Source organism: Protopterus annectens, chromosome 9.part0, assembly GCF_019279795.1.
Source record: "Protopterus annectens isolate FY-2018-M chromosome 9.part0, PAN1.0, whole genome shotgun sequence".
Classification (NCBI taxonomy): Eukaryota; Metazoa; Chordata; order Ceratodontiformes; family Protopteridae; genus Protopterus; species Protopterus annectens.
In genome coordinates, this window is record NC_056743.1 from 1440531204 (window position 1) to 1440549467 (window position 18264).

The following is an 18264-nucleotide window of genomic DNA, read 5'->3' on the forward strand; positions in this document are numbered from 1 at the left end:
TCTGTATGCATCCCCTTTACTCTCGAATTTGAACAAGACTGTCCTTAACAAACTCTCAATTTGCTACAACCACATTGCCAGGTTTGCCACTGGGTTACCTTTTAGGACACATCATTGCATCAATCTAAATCAGCTTGGTTGGCTTAAACTACCTAGCCTAATCCAGTATAACCAACTGATTATGGCCTATAAAATCCTCTATAATCCGGACAATACTCCTGCACTTAAAAATATTATCACCCCCTATAACAATCCTAGACCGCTTCGATCCTCTAACAAACTACTAATTCAGACTAGCAAAATTAATAACACAGCCAGTGATTCTCTCTTTGCAAACTCTGTAAGTAGATCCTGGCACTCTCTTCCAGCTGATATTACCTTACTTTCCACCTTAGGTCAATTTAAAACTAGACTCAAATAACATTTGTCACTTAACTGGCTATGTCAATGTATCAAGCCTGGCTAACTCGAATGTGTAAAAATCTGTTAACCAGTTTACTGTGTAATTTAATTTAATCCTGACTTGTGCTCAGGACTAACTTTAACCTGTGGAACTTGTTTAACTTGCATATTTCTGTAATCTCTGTAAATAGTCTGTTTGTAATATGTAATGCTGGTATTATGTAATGCTGTATCTGCTTACCCTTGGAGCTTTTCTCCCCGGGCCTCTGCTGAAAATGGACATGCATCCAGTCGGACTATCCCTGTCAACAAATGTAAAATAAAAAATAAAATAAAAATACATCAGCTTCTGAAAAACAGCCTCATGATCCACACAAAATTGTAAGTATTCTTTTATTTGTCTTTGAAATATTGTGGTTGGATCCTTTGGCAACTTCATATAAAATCTTTCATCAGTCAGTTGCTTATAGGCTTCCTTCCCCCTCATATAACTTAAGATCCCCTACTTCCATATCACCCCATTTACCCCCAGTTGCAACAATGACCTCATGTTATCCTATTAGGACAGAATTATACTTTTTAATTGTAAAAAAAGTTCTTTTACATCTCAATACACCTTTAATTGCTTATTTGTGTTTGATATTATTGCATGTTATATTAAAGTAGTTTGATCACATGACTTTCTATTAATTGTATAAGCAAGGGAATTCAGATGTTATTTCATTCTGCTGAAGAGGCTTGCTGTGTCAAAAAGGTTCTTCCTTCTGTATAGTATGGTTGAAATAGTAAATATTACAGGTTTTATGTGTTATCTTTTTCTGTGTGGTCAGTGCATGGTTAGTCATGTACTATTATTGCTAATTGAATTGTGCAAATATTCTACAGCTTTCCAAAACTTCATATCATATATTCATGTGGGAGTACAGGTCTTCTATGCAGGTGAATGGATCCTAGTGGTACCCACCTCTTATCAAGCTTCTGACATATTCCTCACTTCATATAGAAAAAAAGAAAACAAAACAAAACTCTCAACCTCCTTCTTGTCCACAGTGGTGGTGGGGTGTACCTGTAAATTTGTGATTAAGCCTGTTAGTCTTGCAAGGTGGTGATATTCACTGGTATAGCCATATACTTACACAGATAATCTTTCATTTATGCATGTATGTCTGTACTCCATACCCTACTTTATTCCATATGCAAGATTTGAGTGTGAATATCAAGTTCACCAGGGTGACCCCCACCACTGGTGTCAGTAAACCTCAGTGCTGTGGAACCTCTCTCCTTCTAATTATTTGTATGATTACTAATGCCTCCTCAATTTATTGAGGCCAGAACACCTTCCTTATGAGGTTGTTGTAAGAGCACTGTCAGGTGTTCTTCATTGCCACTCTGATGTTTAGTTTTATTTCACTACAGTTGGACATGATGCTATTTGCACATCCTATTGTTTCTTCAACTACTCAGGGATAGCCACAGAGACATGTTGACAGGATCCCTCTGCCAAGCTGGTCTGAGACCACCTATTCTTCTTGTTATTAACTTGATCTTTCAGGGACAGCTGCAGATTCAGTGGCCATGATCCTGTTGCTAGGCTGATCCATTCCATTGTCATGCACACTGATCTAATTCTGTGCTTCTAGTAGTTGTTGCTAGCCATGCAGTTCCATTTCTTTCAGCCTCAAGGATTGTGGTTCTGTTCCTTACAAGAGAAATCCCACAAGACTTACCTCCTGTCCTGCTACAACAGAACCTCATTATTAGATCTTCATTCCTTTCATAAAAGGCCTGTGGTCTTTGTGCTTCTGTTGTCATTCACGCCTGGTTCTTTTTTTGGATATGCAGACTTCATCTCTTCTGAAGAATCCTTCCTGAGAGGCAGGGTTCGCGGTGGAGGCATCACATGTATCCATGCTTAGATATGAGAAGTACTTTATTCAGGAAGACCAGCCAGGGAATGTAGACTGGAAGTACCTGTCTGCTGCAATGTACCTGATTCTCCTTTCCTTGCTAATCCCTAGAAATGCATTTTGTATAGGGTAGCTTGAACTCTGATCACCTTGTACAGTGCATTCCCCTTTGGTTCTTATAGTATCCAGTCCTTGGATGTCACCTGTTGTAGCTTTTCACAGAGTAATTTATTGTACCTGTCTCCTTCCTTCCTTCTCATACTTTACCTATTAGGTGGGCTAATTCCTGCGGCTTAGGCTCTAGAAAAAGACTTCCGTACTTCCCTGCAATCTAGGCAAGGCTGACTTTTCAGTAATTTGTATTGTGGTTCCCCTTTCCATTCTTCTAGTCTGTTTTGTTTATTGTTGGATTTCCATGCCCTTCCCTGTACCAAGGTGGCACATTCAGAGGCAGGGCATATCTTTAACCATTTAATTTTCCTGATTAATAGGGTTTGGGCTGTACACAGCATTTGGCCTGCTTTTATTCTATTAAATCTGTGGCAAAGCTCTTGTGCTATTGCTATTATTTTGAAATCTTTACTGAACAGTGATTTTTAAGGAATTATCTGCTATATGACTTTGAGAAGCTTTGTGTCAAGGAGTTGTCTGCGTCCATCTAATCCCTTTTTGCACAGGTTGCCATTTGTGAATTTCTCTACATCTCTTCCTTTATAGATAGCTTTGTTCATGTTATCTTTCTTTCCCTTCTTTCAGGACAATAAATTCCCCTTGACTTGTGATTTCTACATTGCTCCATTTGAAACCTTTATGCTTCCTTTATAGGTCAGGACATGTTTTTTCCCCCTGCAGCAGTTGTCTCTTTCAACCATTGGGTGCAGTTCACATATCCCTTTGCTATTCCTCCTTTACTCCTACTCTTCTGGCATTAAGACTGCCATTCCCAGGCTGACTTCGCACTTGTTAGGCTGTTGAAAGATATACTGCCAAAAGCTTTTTAGTTAATTTGCTGCTGTCTTACCAGATTCCTCTGTGCTAAAGAGTTTTCTCCCTCTTGCTGGCTTTGTACTTTACACTGCATTTGGGCCCAGACTGGTCTTCATTGTTGTTGCGCTAATTTATTGCTTTTAGACCAATGTCTCTCACTCATTTTCTGCTTAATTTCCAGATTTATTGTTACTGAGCACTTCTCTTGTGGTTCTAATACTTGTCCTTACTCCTTACTTTAGGGTCCAGACTTATTCCCTCTCTGTGAGGTTATTGGTAGGGTTATTGACAATGCCTTTAGCTGTTCTCTGTGAGCTTACTAGATCCCTTTTTCTTCTTGAGGTCCTGTGTTACTGACCTTGCAACTGACTTTATTTTTAGGTATAGACTCCCCCAGAGTTTGTCAGCATACTGCCTTTAGGCTACCCATTTTTCTGTTATTCACTGTCAGAATGCCTTTATCTTAATAGTTCAGATTCTTAATCCTAACAACCACATTACTCTCACTTTGGCAGTTAAGGACTAATTCTTGATCCTTGGTCTCGGGGACTGCTAGTTCTGTCATGGCATACTCCCTTCAAAAATTATTAGCATTTGTCTCCTTCATACCTCTCAACCTCTTAGTGCAATAAATCTGACAAAGCCTGACAAAAAGGGGGGACAAAGGCCCAAAAAATAGGGACATATTTTAAATATTGCTCTTATAAACGTATAAAGTTGATACAGTAACAGGGTTTGTTTTAACATACATTTTCTTTTTTTTTTAAAAAACAAGTTTATTAGTTTTAACATACAAAATAAATATTATGATAGTCTTATGCAAACAGTTAACATATAAACAATTATAACATTTAATAAAACAACTAAAGTATTTACAAAGACATCCACTCTAAATTAAATCAATTAATTAAACTGTAACATCTTATTAATAAAACTAAGACTGTTTTAACAAGTTTTGTAAGGTATCCCATATATTATAGTAAGATGTTTTCCTAATGGTTCTTGACTTTATTGTCATTAGTTCCATATGACACACTTCAATCATAACATTTTTAAATTCATTAAATGAAGGAGGAGTATCTGAAATCCAGTTTCTGGTTATTATTTTTCTAGCCACTGCTAGAATTGACCATAGTAAAGGAAGTTTAACTTTTTTAACACATTTAGGAACAGGGGTGTTAAATAATATAAGTGACTTAGAGATTACGAAATTATTTGTAAAAAGAGCCTGCAAAAAATCATTGATTAACATCCAATATTCCTTCAGTTTTATACAATCGTAAAACATATGTGCCCAATCAGCATTTATTTATACAGTACATCTCTTACATATGTTATCTTTTTTGTTAATTTTTTTCATCATTAGGGGTGTATAGAAAGATCTATGTAAAAATTTCCAGGTATAAAGTCTCCAATTAATAGAAGAAGTAGTTTTATAAGCAGATTCCAATATATATTGTTTATCTTGTTGTTTTGGTAATTCACCATTAATGGTATTGAAATAATTCCAGTAATTATCTGAACTATAATAGGTTTCATCTCTAATAATTTTATGTATGTGTGAGAGCTTACCTTTATCAGAGACCCTTTGTTGTAAATTTAGAATCAAGTAGTCAATCAGTATTGGAACATATTCTTTAACTGTTAAAGACATTAAGTCAAGTTTGTTAGCAAGATGTTGTCTAAAAGTCTGAATCTCTAACCAACATGTTTCTCTCAAATCAAATTCTTGCTTTAAGAAGTCTAAATGTTTTACTTTATTGTCTGACAGCATCTGATACCAATACTTTAAATTATTCTCTGTGACTAGAAGAGTTCTTTCAGAGGTGGATGATAAAAGAATACCTTGTGTATATATTATGGGAAATAAGATAAAATTCCATTCCTTATACTTAGGGTGCATATATATAAAATTATGATATCTAATAATAATATTTAATGGGTAACTAGTTATATATTTTGGTGTAATAGATGAGGTACAAAACTCTTTAAGTAACCATAACATGGGATTGTTTATAATAGTATTTTTGTGTGTTAACGATATTTTTGTGAAGTGCATGCTAATTAATTCCCAATATTCCTTCCATTTTGCAACATATGACTGATCTATTAGTAATGTTATAACTTTTATAATAGAGGAGATAGTGTATAAATCAAAGTCTGGAAATGCTATACCCCCTTGGGACCAACTATTAGTATGTTTCTTTAATGTAATCCTAGGGCTATTAGGTGCCCATAAGCAATTTAACATTTGTGAATTTAATTTCTTAATAATTATTTTTGTAGGTGGGAGTATTATTGATTGTATTATGTATAACATCTTTGGGAATATTATCATTTTAATAATTGTGAGTCTTTCTTCCATGGTAAAAAACATATTGTTCCAGCTATTGAAATGAGTTTGTATATTATGAAGACAATTACTATAATTATGATGTATAATGGATTTAATATCTTTAGTTAATATTATGCCTAAATAAGTTATTTGACCTGAATTGGGTATGTATTTAAGAAAATCACTAATGAGAACATTTTTCCCTGTGTATATTGGTAATATTTTAGTTTTTTCTTCATGAAATATCAAACCTGAAATATTCTTGAAATCTGTCATCTTATCAAATAATGACTGCATAGAAGAATGTGTCCCTGTTGATGCAATTAAAACATCATCTGCAAAAAGTTGGATTTTAGATATTGTATTTTCATCTATACCAAATCCATCTATATCATTGCTGTTCCTAATCAAATTAGCCCAAGGCTCCATTATTAAAGTAAATAACAATGGTGAAAGTGGACACCCTTGTTTTGTGCCTTTTAATATGGGTATCTTTTGTGAGACATATGTTCCAATTTTAATGTATGCCAACGCTCCTTTAAATAAATGTTCAATTAAGTTCACAAATGTATTAGAGAAATTTGTACACTTCAATAAGATAAACAGATAGTCCCAACTTACTGAGTCAAATGCTGAACTTATATCAAGGCTGATGAGTGTCAAATCTTTCTTTTTTCTGTTTGCATAATCAATCAGAGTTAAAGTTCTCCTTATATTATCAAAAGTATTTCTATTTGTATAAAGCCTGCCTGATCCATATCTATTATACTTGGAATGATTGTCTTTAATCTGTCAGCAAATATATTCATGAACATTTTGTAGTCAACATTAAGTAGTGAAATGGGTCTGTATGTGCATCTAGTTGGATCTTTATTGGGTTTCAAGACTGGTGAAAGAAATGTGTATTGCCAAGATGGGGGAATTATTAATTCATTTTGAGCTGAAATAAAAACCTTATGTATTAATGAATAGGTACTCTTAGGAAGGATTTTATAAATCTCAGGAATAATACCATCATTACCTGGTGCTTTGTTTAATTTAAGTTTATTTATTTGTGTGATAACCTCTGTATATGAAATATTTTTATCTATTAATCCAGCCTGTTGTTTATTAAGTTTTTTGTTCATGTTTGTAATTATAAGTTCTTTATTCTATCTTTAGATTCCATATTAATGTTATTATGGTTAATGTTATGAAAGTGATTTCTAAATTCATCTAATATTTCTGGTAAACTAGAAACATTCTTCTTTTTCCTTGAAGAAAAAAATTCTTTGATGTGATTTTGTTTATTAAGCCTTTTCGTTTTATTTTTAAGTCTATGTAAGTATTTGGGACTTATTGAGTAAGACAAAAATTTATATTTCTCTAATGTTATTTTGACTTTGTGATTTAAAATTTCTTTGTATTTCTCATTTAATTTATTTATTTCCTCAATGACTTTTTTTGTGCATAATATTTTCCTTATTATTATGTTTATATGAGTCTAATTTGTTTTGTATGTCTATTAATTCCCTGTCCCAAATTCTCCTTTTGTTATTATACCATCTGATACTTTGTCCATATAAATAAGATTTTAGAGCATCCCAAATGTAAATAATGGAGACGTCAGGTGTAGTGTTTAAGCCCAAAAAATGTTGTACCTCTGTAAGTATATAATCTTTATAATCTTTTAGTTGAGTTAGGTATGCAGGTATTCTTTTGATCTGAACATTATGAGTAATATTTACCATAAATTCAAAGACAATTGAATTATGATCCGATATAGGGCATGAAATGATCTTAGAATTAGTTAGGTCAGTTACCAGTTGGTTAGAAATAAAGACTCTATCTATTCTTGAATAAGTTCTATGTCTATTAGAAAAAAAGGTATATGGTAATGATTTAGAATCTGTCTGATTATTAATATCATTCAAATGATATAAATTAATGAAATCCTTTAAATATGTTGCATTAGATGTGATTTTCCTTTTTCCTATAGTAGTAGTATCTTTTTCATGTAGGATACAGTTAAAATCTCCTGCTAAAATAATATCTCCTTTAGAAAATGATATAATCTTAGTGAGATGGTATTTCACTGTATTAATGCCAATTCCTGGTATCCAGTATACATTAATCAATGTATAGATTTTCCCATTAATCTGTATTGTAACCAGGCAGAACATTCCTTTGTCATCTTTATATGACTTAATAATTTTAGGTGTGGGCATATTTTTGTTCCATAAAATAGCCACTCCTCTTTTTTTCTGTGTGTGTTCTGAGCTAACCAAGATTGTATATTTATTAGTGGCTAATTTATCTATATCTTTTTCAGGAGATGTGTTTCCTGAAGGAATATTAAGTTGGCTCTATGCAGATTAATATATCTCATTAAACTTCCCCTTTTACATGGATTATTCAATCCATTAATGTTTAGAGACATTCCTTTTAAAGTTACCATTTAACTTTTATAAACATATAAAACATATAATCAGAATAGCATTTACTAAAGTAAGTATTATTATGTCTCCTCCTTTAGGTATTATATTAATTATAGCTGCAATTAGTGAAAATCTTATGAAATTTTGTGAAATTTTAACTTTTATTTGTAGTGACAGTGAGTTTATAAAATGTGATGTGGATGTCAAAACTATGTACACATGACAAAATCATATGAAAATATTGTTTGGATTAAACATTGCATCCAGCCTGGAGTTAAAAACTCCAACTTCGAGTAGCAAATACCACTCAAGTTATCTCCCTATCCTAAGCAGCAGTACGCCAGCTGCCACCAAAATTAATTAAATACTAACGTTTATTAACTAAAGTTAAGCTCATTATTTTGATTATCTATTATAGCAGGACTTAAACAATTTATATAACAGCTTCTTGTTTTACAGTATAATAAATAAAAGAAAATCAATTATGTAATTAATGTAATAGCTAGATATGAAAGTTAAGAAATAGGTTATTATAACATTTACACTAACTAATCTTTATGATAATGTATAAGAAACTAAAACAGAACTTATAATCAATATCACTAACATGTATTATGTATATCTCATATTTGTTTACTTTAAAACTTATACAATAAATGACTCATTATAAATCATCTTTGAGAAATAGAAGCATTACCAACATTATTTTTGAGAATACCTTTGTATTATCATATAAAACTTTTATAGTCATCTTAACAATGTTATGTATATCTATTCTATATAACGTATACACCATCATAAAAGCATTCTAACAATCTTAAAAGAGAGAGCAGAGTAGAGGAAAAAAAAAGAGAGATACCCTTTTAGTTATTTAAAATAAACTTGTAGTGATAGGTTCTTATTATATGTTTATGTTCATTTGAATTTAATAACATTTATTATCTAAGGCTATTATGACTCAAAATATTATTTACATTAGAGTATTCATATTTTCTGCCATAACAGTATTATTAGTAGTTTTAAAACTTTAAACTACATGTATTACAAGCTTCCTTCTCCTACTTGTTCTTACCATTTAAATAAAAATGATTATTCTCAGTATATGAGATAAAAAGAACAGACTACAAAGCAGTGTTGATCTCTAGTTATGCATGAATCATTGTGATGAAAGCCTGCTATATCTCATATATCAACACTGCAGCTTTAGAATGTACCACATGACTCTTTCTTCTAAAATAAAATCATAATAATGCACATACTTATTTGTCTTTGTTAAAATAAATGCATTATAATGTTATATATCATTAAATTATAAGCACCTATATGCATTGAAGTGCAGCAACTATATTAGCTTTCAGAGTCATATATGCATGAGTTTAGCTTCTATGCAGTCTAAGTTATTTCATTTGTTTACTATGGCATATTAAGACATTAAAAATCATTATAACTTTTACATTTTATAAGTTACATCTTAAATAAATAAATTATTATAAAGAAAAACTCACATTTTGTTGTCATAAAGTTCGTTTTTCATCACAATACCGCATTTACAGCAGTTCTACTTCCTGAAACTGGTTTACTTCTTGAATTTGCGACGTGTCTGTGTGAAATCAGGGGTCAAAGTTCAAAATGGCTACTTTCAGCTTCTCTGTGCATTTGCTGAATGTTGAAGCTTTTAAATTGGCTCGAGGACACTATTCATGAGGATACCTATAACTAAAATTGTCTCTTATAACATTCTGGCGGGAATTTTAGTAAAAGTAAGTGTCAAACATTAATTTTGAATGTAAAAGGATTTATACAGTGTAAAACCTTCTCGAAGCACTCCACAAGTCATTGCAGTCTCTATGGCAGTGAAACCAAGCCTTAAATTATTTAACATAAACATTTCTTATATTTATGTGTCCCATTTCATTTTCTCATTCAAAGTATGTTACAAACACACATCAGTATTATCAGAACCTTGTTACTTCTTAAAAAAAAAAAAAAAAAAAAAAACTACCTACATATATATTTACTTGCTGTTTCTTTTAGTAAAGTAAAACCTGGAACACATTACTTACAACTGCTTTAGTTCTATAGTTCTAGACAACTACAGTTATATCATAATTTATTATTTGATATTATGTGTTTGAGCAATTTAATCATAGTATAATATAAAGCAGTTTTATTTAAACAGCATAAATAATTTAAAAGAAATAATATTTTATTTTTCCCCTTTTTTCCTTTTTTTCATCTTTCCCCCCTCCCTGCCCTCCCTCCCCCTCCCATATGTGTTTAGTTTAAATAGAGTACTATTATTTAAAATAAATAAAGAAAGAAAGATATAACATATTACTAACCTTAGGTCTCTTAGTTACAGAAGAGAAACAAGTTGATTTATATCAGGATTATTTGTTCCTCATGAAAGTTTGATTATCCATAAAACTTCAGTTCTTGCACATTAGTATAACTTTGTACAAATCATTAAGATATTTATGGTTTTCTTGTAAATGCAGAAACTGTGATTAAAGAGTTCAAAGAAATATAAAACATGTCATTTGTTTTTTAGTCTTTTTTGTTTCTCTGATGTCTTCCAAGATGTTCCTGTTGCCATTCTTTTTAACGAAGGACTTGCCCATTCCATATCCTCTATTTTGTCTAGTATTTTATTTTTTTTAATATATACCAAAGCAGAGTCCAGGTCTTCAAAAATTTTAGGGCCATCAGGTAAAAAGATTTTCAGTTTGGAAGGAAATAAAAGATGAGTTTTGAACTGTGCTTTCTTAAGCTCTCTTATTAATGGTAAAAAGACCTTTCTTTTTGATATTACCAAAGAGGAATAGTCATTGTCAAAGTGCACAATTGCTTCATTAATTTTTATAGGTGATTTAGCCCATGCAGATTTTAATACCATCTCTTTGTCATAAGATGATAAAAATCTTACAATAACTGATCTAGGATAATTTTTATTTGTATTAGAAATAGATAAAGACCTGTGGGCTCTATTAATGCCAAAAGAAAATGCCTCTGACAGATCTAAAGTCTTGGGAAGCCAAGTGTTTAAAAAAGATGTAATATTATTACCTTCTATATTTTCTGGCAGTCCAAAAATCCTTATATTGTTACGTCTGGATCTGTTTTCCAAGTCATCTAGTTTGAATTGAAGGTGAGTATTTTGTTTCAATAAAAATTCAATGTTCATTTCTTCTTCCTTAATTCTGTTGTCCATATCTTTAAGTGCCTCTTCTATACCTGTTATCTGGGCTTTCTGATGTTGTAGATCTTGGTGTAGTACATCCATTTGTTTTGTGGTTTTTTCTATAAAATTGTCAATTTTAACATCCAGTCTGTCCATTTTAGTTGTTAGTTGTTGTATAGTTGATAATAATGTCTGAAGCTCTTCCTTAATGATGGAATCCTGACTGTTAGCCTTGCTGGAACTCATTCTGAACAGAAGTGATGAGAGAGAAATTTCCAAAAAGATTTCTGACAGGAAAGTCAGTCAAATTTTCTTTCTTTTTTGGATATTATTATAAGTAATGATAGTCCAAACGTTTTTAGAAAGAAAATTATTCCATTAGTTGAGTTTTGAAGTAATAATTTCCTGTTAATGTAGTTATGTTGGTGGAGCTGAAGTAATCTGCTGCTACCCTGTGTTTATCCTTGGCCACGCCCATCTTAACATACATTTTCTGAAGGATTTGAAGTCTGAAACTCAAATGTATGTCATTATTTAGTGACTTCAATCCTCAGATCATCCCAGTGATTTGCCAAAAAAATACACATTTTATGAGGAATAGACCAAAAATATGAGCCAAAAATCTGGACAGTTGAGAGGTATGGTCACTCTCGTTTTCTTTGTGAGAGATTATCAGATTCAGTTATCTCCAGTTTAGTTCCTTTCAGTGATACTATCTTTCAAGATATTTAAGGTGAAATGATTCTTCTAGAGATGCTGTTTTTCAAGATAAACTTTGCAATGATTCACTTAGCAAGTCCTACTGTCAACTCTTAACTAGAGGTAGCGGAAGATGGACCAGTCCAATCTCATGTGAACATAATGTACTTAGCATAATGATAGATTTGTAGAATTAGGTCCATTTTCCTCTATGACCTCACACCCTTTCACTTGCCTTTCAAGGGGGTTGGAACTTGTTTCAGAGTGTTTTTCTCTCCTTCTTTAGTTTTTCTTTTATTTTCTTGTACTCTGTTTTCTGCAGGCTAGGAGAAATCTGGAGACGGGCTTTCCACACTAAGAATTGTGGGGAAAAGGAAGAAGTTAGGGATCCTGAGAAAGTTTTAGGTGCTGATCTACCCAAGCCTTGAGTACTAGAGCTAGATGAAGATGGACCTGGTCCTCCACATTTACCTTTAGGGTAACTACATTACTTTCATTTTCTGCCGTTGCCACTAAAAAAAATTCTAGGTGTTGGGCCATAATATTTTTATTTCAGATTCTTAGAATTTCCTTACAGTGCAAAAGTCTACATCCTCTGACTGTTTGACCTAATCACCATTTACAGCTTTTGGTTACCATTGTAGCAAAGTCTGCATGGTTATTTACCCGAGAAGCACCAAGTTGTGATTTGGGAATAGGCACATAATTGCCTCTGGCTTTGTTGGCAAACTGCATGGAATTGCTGGGTCTGAAAAATGTTAAGAAATCTGAAGAAATGAATAAGGACATTTTTATAGAAGGGCTGCTTCCACTAACCACAGACACAAACCACTTATACTGAAACCATGATATACTGCAGGTTTTCTAGCTTGCTTTCAGCAGATCAGTGAAATTTTCTTTTTCTGTTCTGATCACTCTCAGGTAAATGGGATGAGCACAGATCAAATGTCCACCTCTTGATACCTACCTTGCTATCCACGCTGGCTTTGCCAGTAAATTCTGCACATGGTTTCATATTTTGCTGCAGTATTGTGACCTGTTGTTGAGGAGGTTGGCATACCAGTTAAAGTGTTTACCTTACAAACACAAGGTGCAGGGTTTGATTATCACATGGGGTAATTGGCTAGGCTTAAAATAGCCCACAAGAGCAGTTAGCCTAGTACTAATCTATGAACCTACAATAAAGTCTTTAGCACATCTAGCTCATTTTGGTGGCTGACAGCGTTGTTTCATGTTGGCAACATTTATATATTTTCTGTAACCAAGTGTGTAATTAGCCTTTGTTGTTACATCTCACAGCATGCCATCTTCCCACGGCCACATTTTCAACAGACTGACTGAACAGTGCTACCAGCAGCTGGATGTACAACTGATTAGCATCAAAACTTAATCTGTTGTAGGAAACTAACTACTACTTAAACTTAATCTGTCATCTGACATAAGAAACTAACTACTACCTAAACTTAGTCTGTTATCTGGTATAGGAAACTAACTACTACCTATACTTAGTCTGTTGTCTAGTATAGGAAACTAACTGCTACCTAAACTCAATCTGTCCTGTTGCTATAGGAAACTACTACATACACTTCATCTGTCATCTGGCATAGGAAGCTAAGTACTACTTAAAATTAGTCTATTGTCTGGTACAGGAAACTAACTAGTATCTAAACTTAATCTGTTCTCTGATATAGGAAACTTTTCATAGGGAAAATGAGGGAAACAGAGAGAGAGAGAGACAGACAGACTGGCAAGCAGACAAACTTAGAGGTGGTAGATGCATTTCACATGCAAAATCAATTGGATGTGTATGTTATAAACTATCCAGTGATGCTGGAAGATAGGAAGTCCCTAGATTCCAGCCACATGCTAGTTGTAATAAGTGCACACAAAAATGGGATAACCAGGATTTAAAAAAAATGATTATGTTGATAGCTTGACCTACTCCAATGTACAAACACAGTGGTATTTATCCAAGCTTTATCTACCATAACAGTTTAGGTCAACAAATATATCTACTCTATCTGGAAGTGGCAGCTACATCCTTACAACTGCCTCTTAATTTCATTTGAACTTTTATTCCAGCCATCCCAAGCTAATTTAAGCCTAAATGTTGTCCCAGCTTTTATGGTGACTGCTCAATTCCCTAACACCCTCATAGTGAAACAATACCTTCTGACAACCATTATAAACCTAGTTGCATCTATCAGGCACCCAAGCCTTCTTCTAAGTTCTAGTCTCTTTAGCACTTTCTTCACTCGTCTATGTGCCTTAATTGTGTTCTTCCCTGTTCATTTCAAAGTGAACATTCCCTGTCTCTGTAGCCTCTCTTCATGTGATAGCTGACTGAGCAAACTTATCATTTTGCAGCCTTAATGTGGACTTTCTCAAGTGGCTTATTCCTATGCCCTAAGTAATTTCAAAAAGTGAGCACATCATTCCAAGTGTGGACCCAATAAAGACCTAAACAACATAATTGTGATTTCAGGATCTATAGGTTTCACTTCTAAAGCTTCTGTTAAGCCTTGATGTTGCTCTTTGTTGATTCATTTTAGTGATAATAATGATCTTCAAGTCTTTTTCCTCCTCCATGGATGCCAGTACTTTCCTATTTTACTTTTAGATCTTTGTAATCAAAGTAAAAAAATCTTGCACTTCCTCACATCATAACTTAGCTGCCATTTTTCTGTTCATACCATCAGCTTCACTAGATTCTTCATCAGCTTGTCTATTGCATTCTGCACAGTTGCCCCCAGAACTGTCATTTATGGATTTGCCATCAGCCTTCTATATACATTTTTAGAAAATCATATTCACTGGTTTCCTTTTATTCCCTTCAGTTGTCCCCTTTCCTGACTAGCTGGCATGATCTCCCTTTTCTGAATTTATGTTATTGTTTCCTGAGCAGTCTGTTTTTGTAACAGACCTTTAACAGACTTGTAAGAACTGTTGGGTACATCTTCCTCAGGACTAACACAGGGCTTACTGACCTAGAGCTCCTTGAATCTTTTTGGATTCCTCTTTATGTAAAAGCAGCAGTAAGACTGCCTTCTAGTCTAATATAACCTCCTCCATCTGCAGGGTCTGGTTATAACGTTTTATAAGTGGACTACATACTAACCCTGTCAGTTTCTTCAACACTCTGTCTGGTAATCCATCTGGTATATGGGCAGTAAGCCCTCTTAAATCCGGTAACTCTTTCTACATCCTTCCATGTTATTCTCACAAACTTTTACTTGTTTACTCAATCTCAATGCCCTTCCCAACTTGGAACCATCCATCTATTCTGCTTATTTCATTTGTTTGTTTGCCTTTGTTGACTGGGAAAGTCCAACTGGGCAGAGCTCATTTTTAGCAGAGGTCTAGAGAGAAAAGGTCCATCACAGTATATTTATATTAACAAGTGAATTTTAGACAGTTCTCAGAAAAACAACAGTTGCATTTCTTAGAAAAAAAATTGCTAGACAAGTTTTTTCAGTAAGGTATTTACATCGACAATTATAAGCCTATACTGTTCTAATAGCTCTAAAATCTTGCGGAAGGTAAATGGATTTATACTGTATATAGAAAAAAAGTGTAAACAAGTTTAAATGTTCTTACATTTCAGTACATAAAGGCTTTAAAGAGTTTAAGAGATATAATGAAGTACCGTTATAAAATTATATGGGAAGGGAGATTTTAGAATTGTATAGGTTTGTAAAGAATTCAAGAAATATAATGAAATTATAAAATTATGTAGGAAAGGAGATATTAATATTGTACAAGAGGATAGTAGTAACAGCATTCGAGTCAGAGAGCAGGGTATAGAATTAGTCCTATCTAGGCTGCCTGTTCCAGACTGGTGTTATCTGGAAGGTTTATAATATAGATATTCCGGGAATGCATGAGAGGGGTAGTGTGGTGGATAGGAGCATTAGAAAAAGAGAAGGATGAGAACTGATGTTTAAGAGAAGGATAAATATTGGAGTATTGATTCAAGTACAGGAGGGCAAAAAATTAGTGATAAGTAATAAAATTTGTTTTCAATAGAGGTCTGAACCTGTTGATGATCATGAGTGTGACCAGGACTGGGTAAAGTATTGTATTGTTTGAGATGGATTTTATAGTTTGGGAGTTTGTTAGTCATTTTTACTTGTGTAAGGGTGGCATTCCAGAGTTTAGAGCTGTGACAGGAGTATAGTGAGCCTCCAGTGAATTATTTACTTTACTACTGGTTAGTAGAAATTTATCACCAAAATATAGGTCCCTTGTGGGGTTGTAATGTAATAGTATATTTTTAATGCAGGCCATTATTCAGGATAATATATCAGTTTGTATGCCATAACTAGCTGAGAGTATGTTATGTAGTTGTTAAGCTGTAGCCAGTTTAGCTGCTTAAGGCTTGGAAGTGGTGAGTACACTGTGCAGTGTTGGTAGCAAATTTAAATACTTTGTTGTAACAGTAGGCTAGTTTAGATTTTAGTGTAGATCTTAGGTTTGTAAGGATAGGTGAGGCATATAACAGGGTTGGAAGCAAATATGATGAGGCTAGAGTTTTTCTTGCTGGGTTTGTAAGGTACTGTTTTGCCCTGTAAAGGGAACCAAGTTTCTGGTGGGTCTTTTTAATTGTTTGAAGAACACGTTGATCAAATTTAAGACTGCTATGTATTAAAATGCCCAGTAATATAGTATATAGTACTGCCTTAGTATTATTTGTAGATGTAACCAAGAAAGTTTGCTTTTGATTGATATGATGTTTTATGGTGAAGAGAATCAGTTTTGTTTTACTGGGATTAAGGAACAGGTTTAAATTTTTCAGCCTGGTTTTGATTGACGAGAAAGGAATTTGAGTGATTTCTTGGAGTCTGGATATTGCGGGGACTATACAGATTAAAGGTGAATCACCTGTGTATTTTACTACATATGCTTGGTCTAGGGCAGTATAAAGCTTCTTTATAAAAATATTGAAGATAAGGGGTCCTAGTATAATGCCTTGTGGGACACCTATGGTAACTGGGAGAGAGGAGAAGAGGTCCTGTTATCATTTAACTGCTTGTTGCCTCCCAGATAGATAACTAAGAAATCATGTAAAGGAAGACTGAAAGAGACATATAGAAGAGAGTTGAGTGCATAAATATTAGGGTGATACAATGTCAAATGCTTTGAATAAGTCTAGGAGCACAGCTGACACTAGGTTACCATTGTTCCTATGCCGGTTTATAGTGTTAATGAAATTAATTAGGGCGTTGGTTGTGCTATGGTGGGGTCTGTATTTCAGAGAATAGATAAGCTGAATTTAAGTGATGTAGAAGCTGAGCATGAATACATTTTTCAAGTATTTTTAATAGGGGGACAGGATTGCAATGGGCCTGTAGTTATTACATTTTTGTAAAAGTGCCACCTTTGTGTAAAGTTATAATAAAGGATTTTATTCCAGATGGAAGGAAAGTATTTTTCAGATCTAGATCTATTTATCAGTATTGAGACTTAAAAAGCAACTGCATCTACAGCCATTATTAAGTAGTCCAAGGGGAGCTGGTCAGTAGCTAAGGTGACTGGCTTTAGCTTATGTAGGAGCCTTTTAATGGTGGATGTAGGTTCTGGGCTGAAGTCAAATAGATAAGGGTATGTGGTAGAGGCTGCAAGTACTGAGAGGGTAGTTGAGGTATTAATATTTACGAGGGACAATATAGTCTATATAAATAGTTGTTAAACTGTGTTAGAATTGAATCAGTAATCTTGCTGGATGTAGGGGGTGGTCCGGTATTTTGACCTGGATGTAAAAGTTTGTTTATGGAAGACCAAAAGAGTTTTGGCTTGTTTAGATGTTTATTTTGAAGGATGTTATTATAACATGTTTGCTTGTCATGTTTTATTTGGTATTTTGTATTATTTCTTAGTTACCTGAAAAGTTGAAATGTAGTTTGTGTTCTATGTTTGAGCCACTCTTTCCAGGCTTTATCATGCTGTAGCATTAGTTTCTTAGTTTCCTTTTTTAGCCATTGTGCAGGATTGGATTTGACCCTTTTGGTATGTAATGGGGCAAGGCCACTGAGAATTTTTAGGAATGTCTCATTGAAGCAAAGACACCAAAGTCTAAGGATTTTAGTATTTTCCAATTATATTCTATTAAATATTTAATAAAAGTGTCTTTATCAAAGTATTTTTGAGTTACGAACTTGGTTATAAATTACATATTTATCTTGGATATTGTAACTTCGGAGAGCATAAGTTGGTAGGTGATCACATAGGCTGTGTGAGAGGCTACCGGCTACCTTAATTTTTTGGGGTCTATTAGTAAGAATCCAGTCTAAAGTTGACTTCCTACCAGTGCTTTTGTGGTCTCTAATAACTGATATA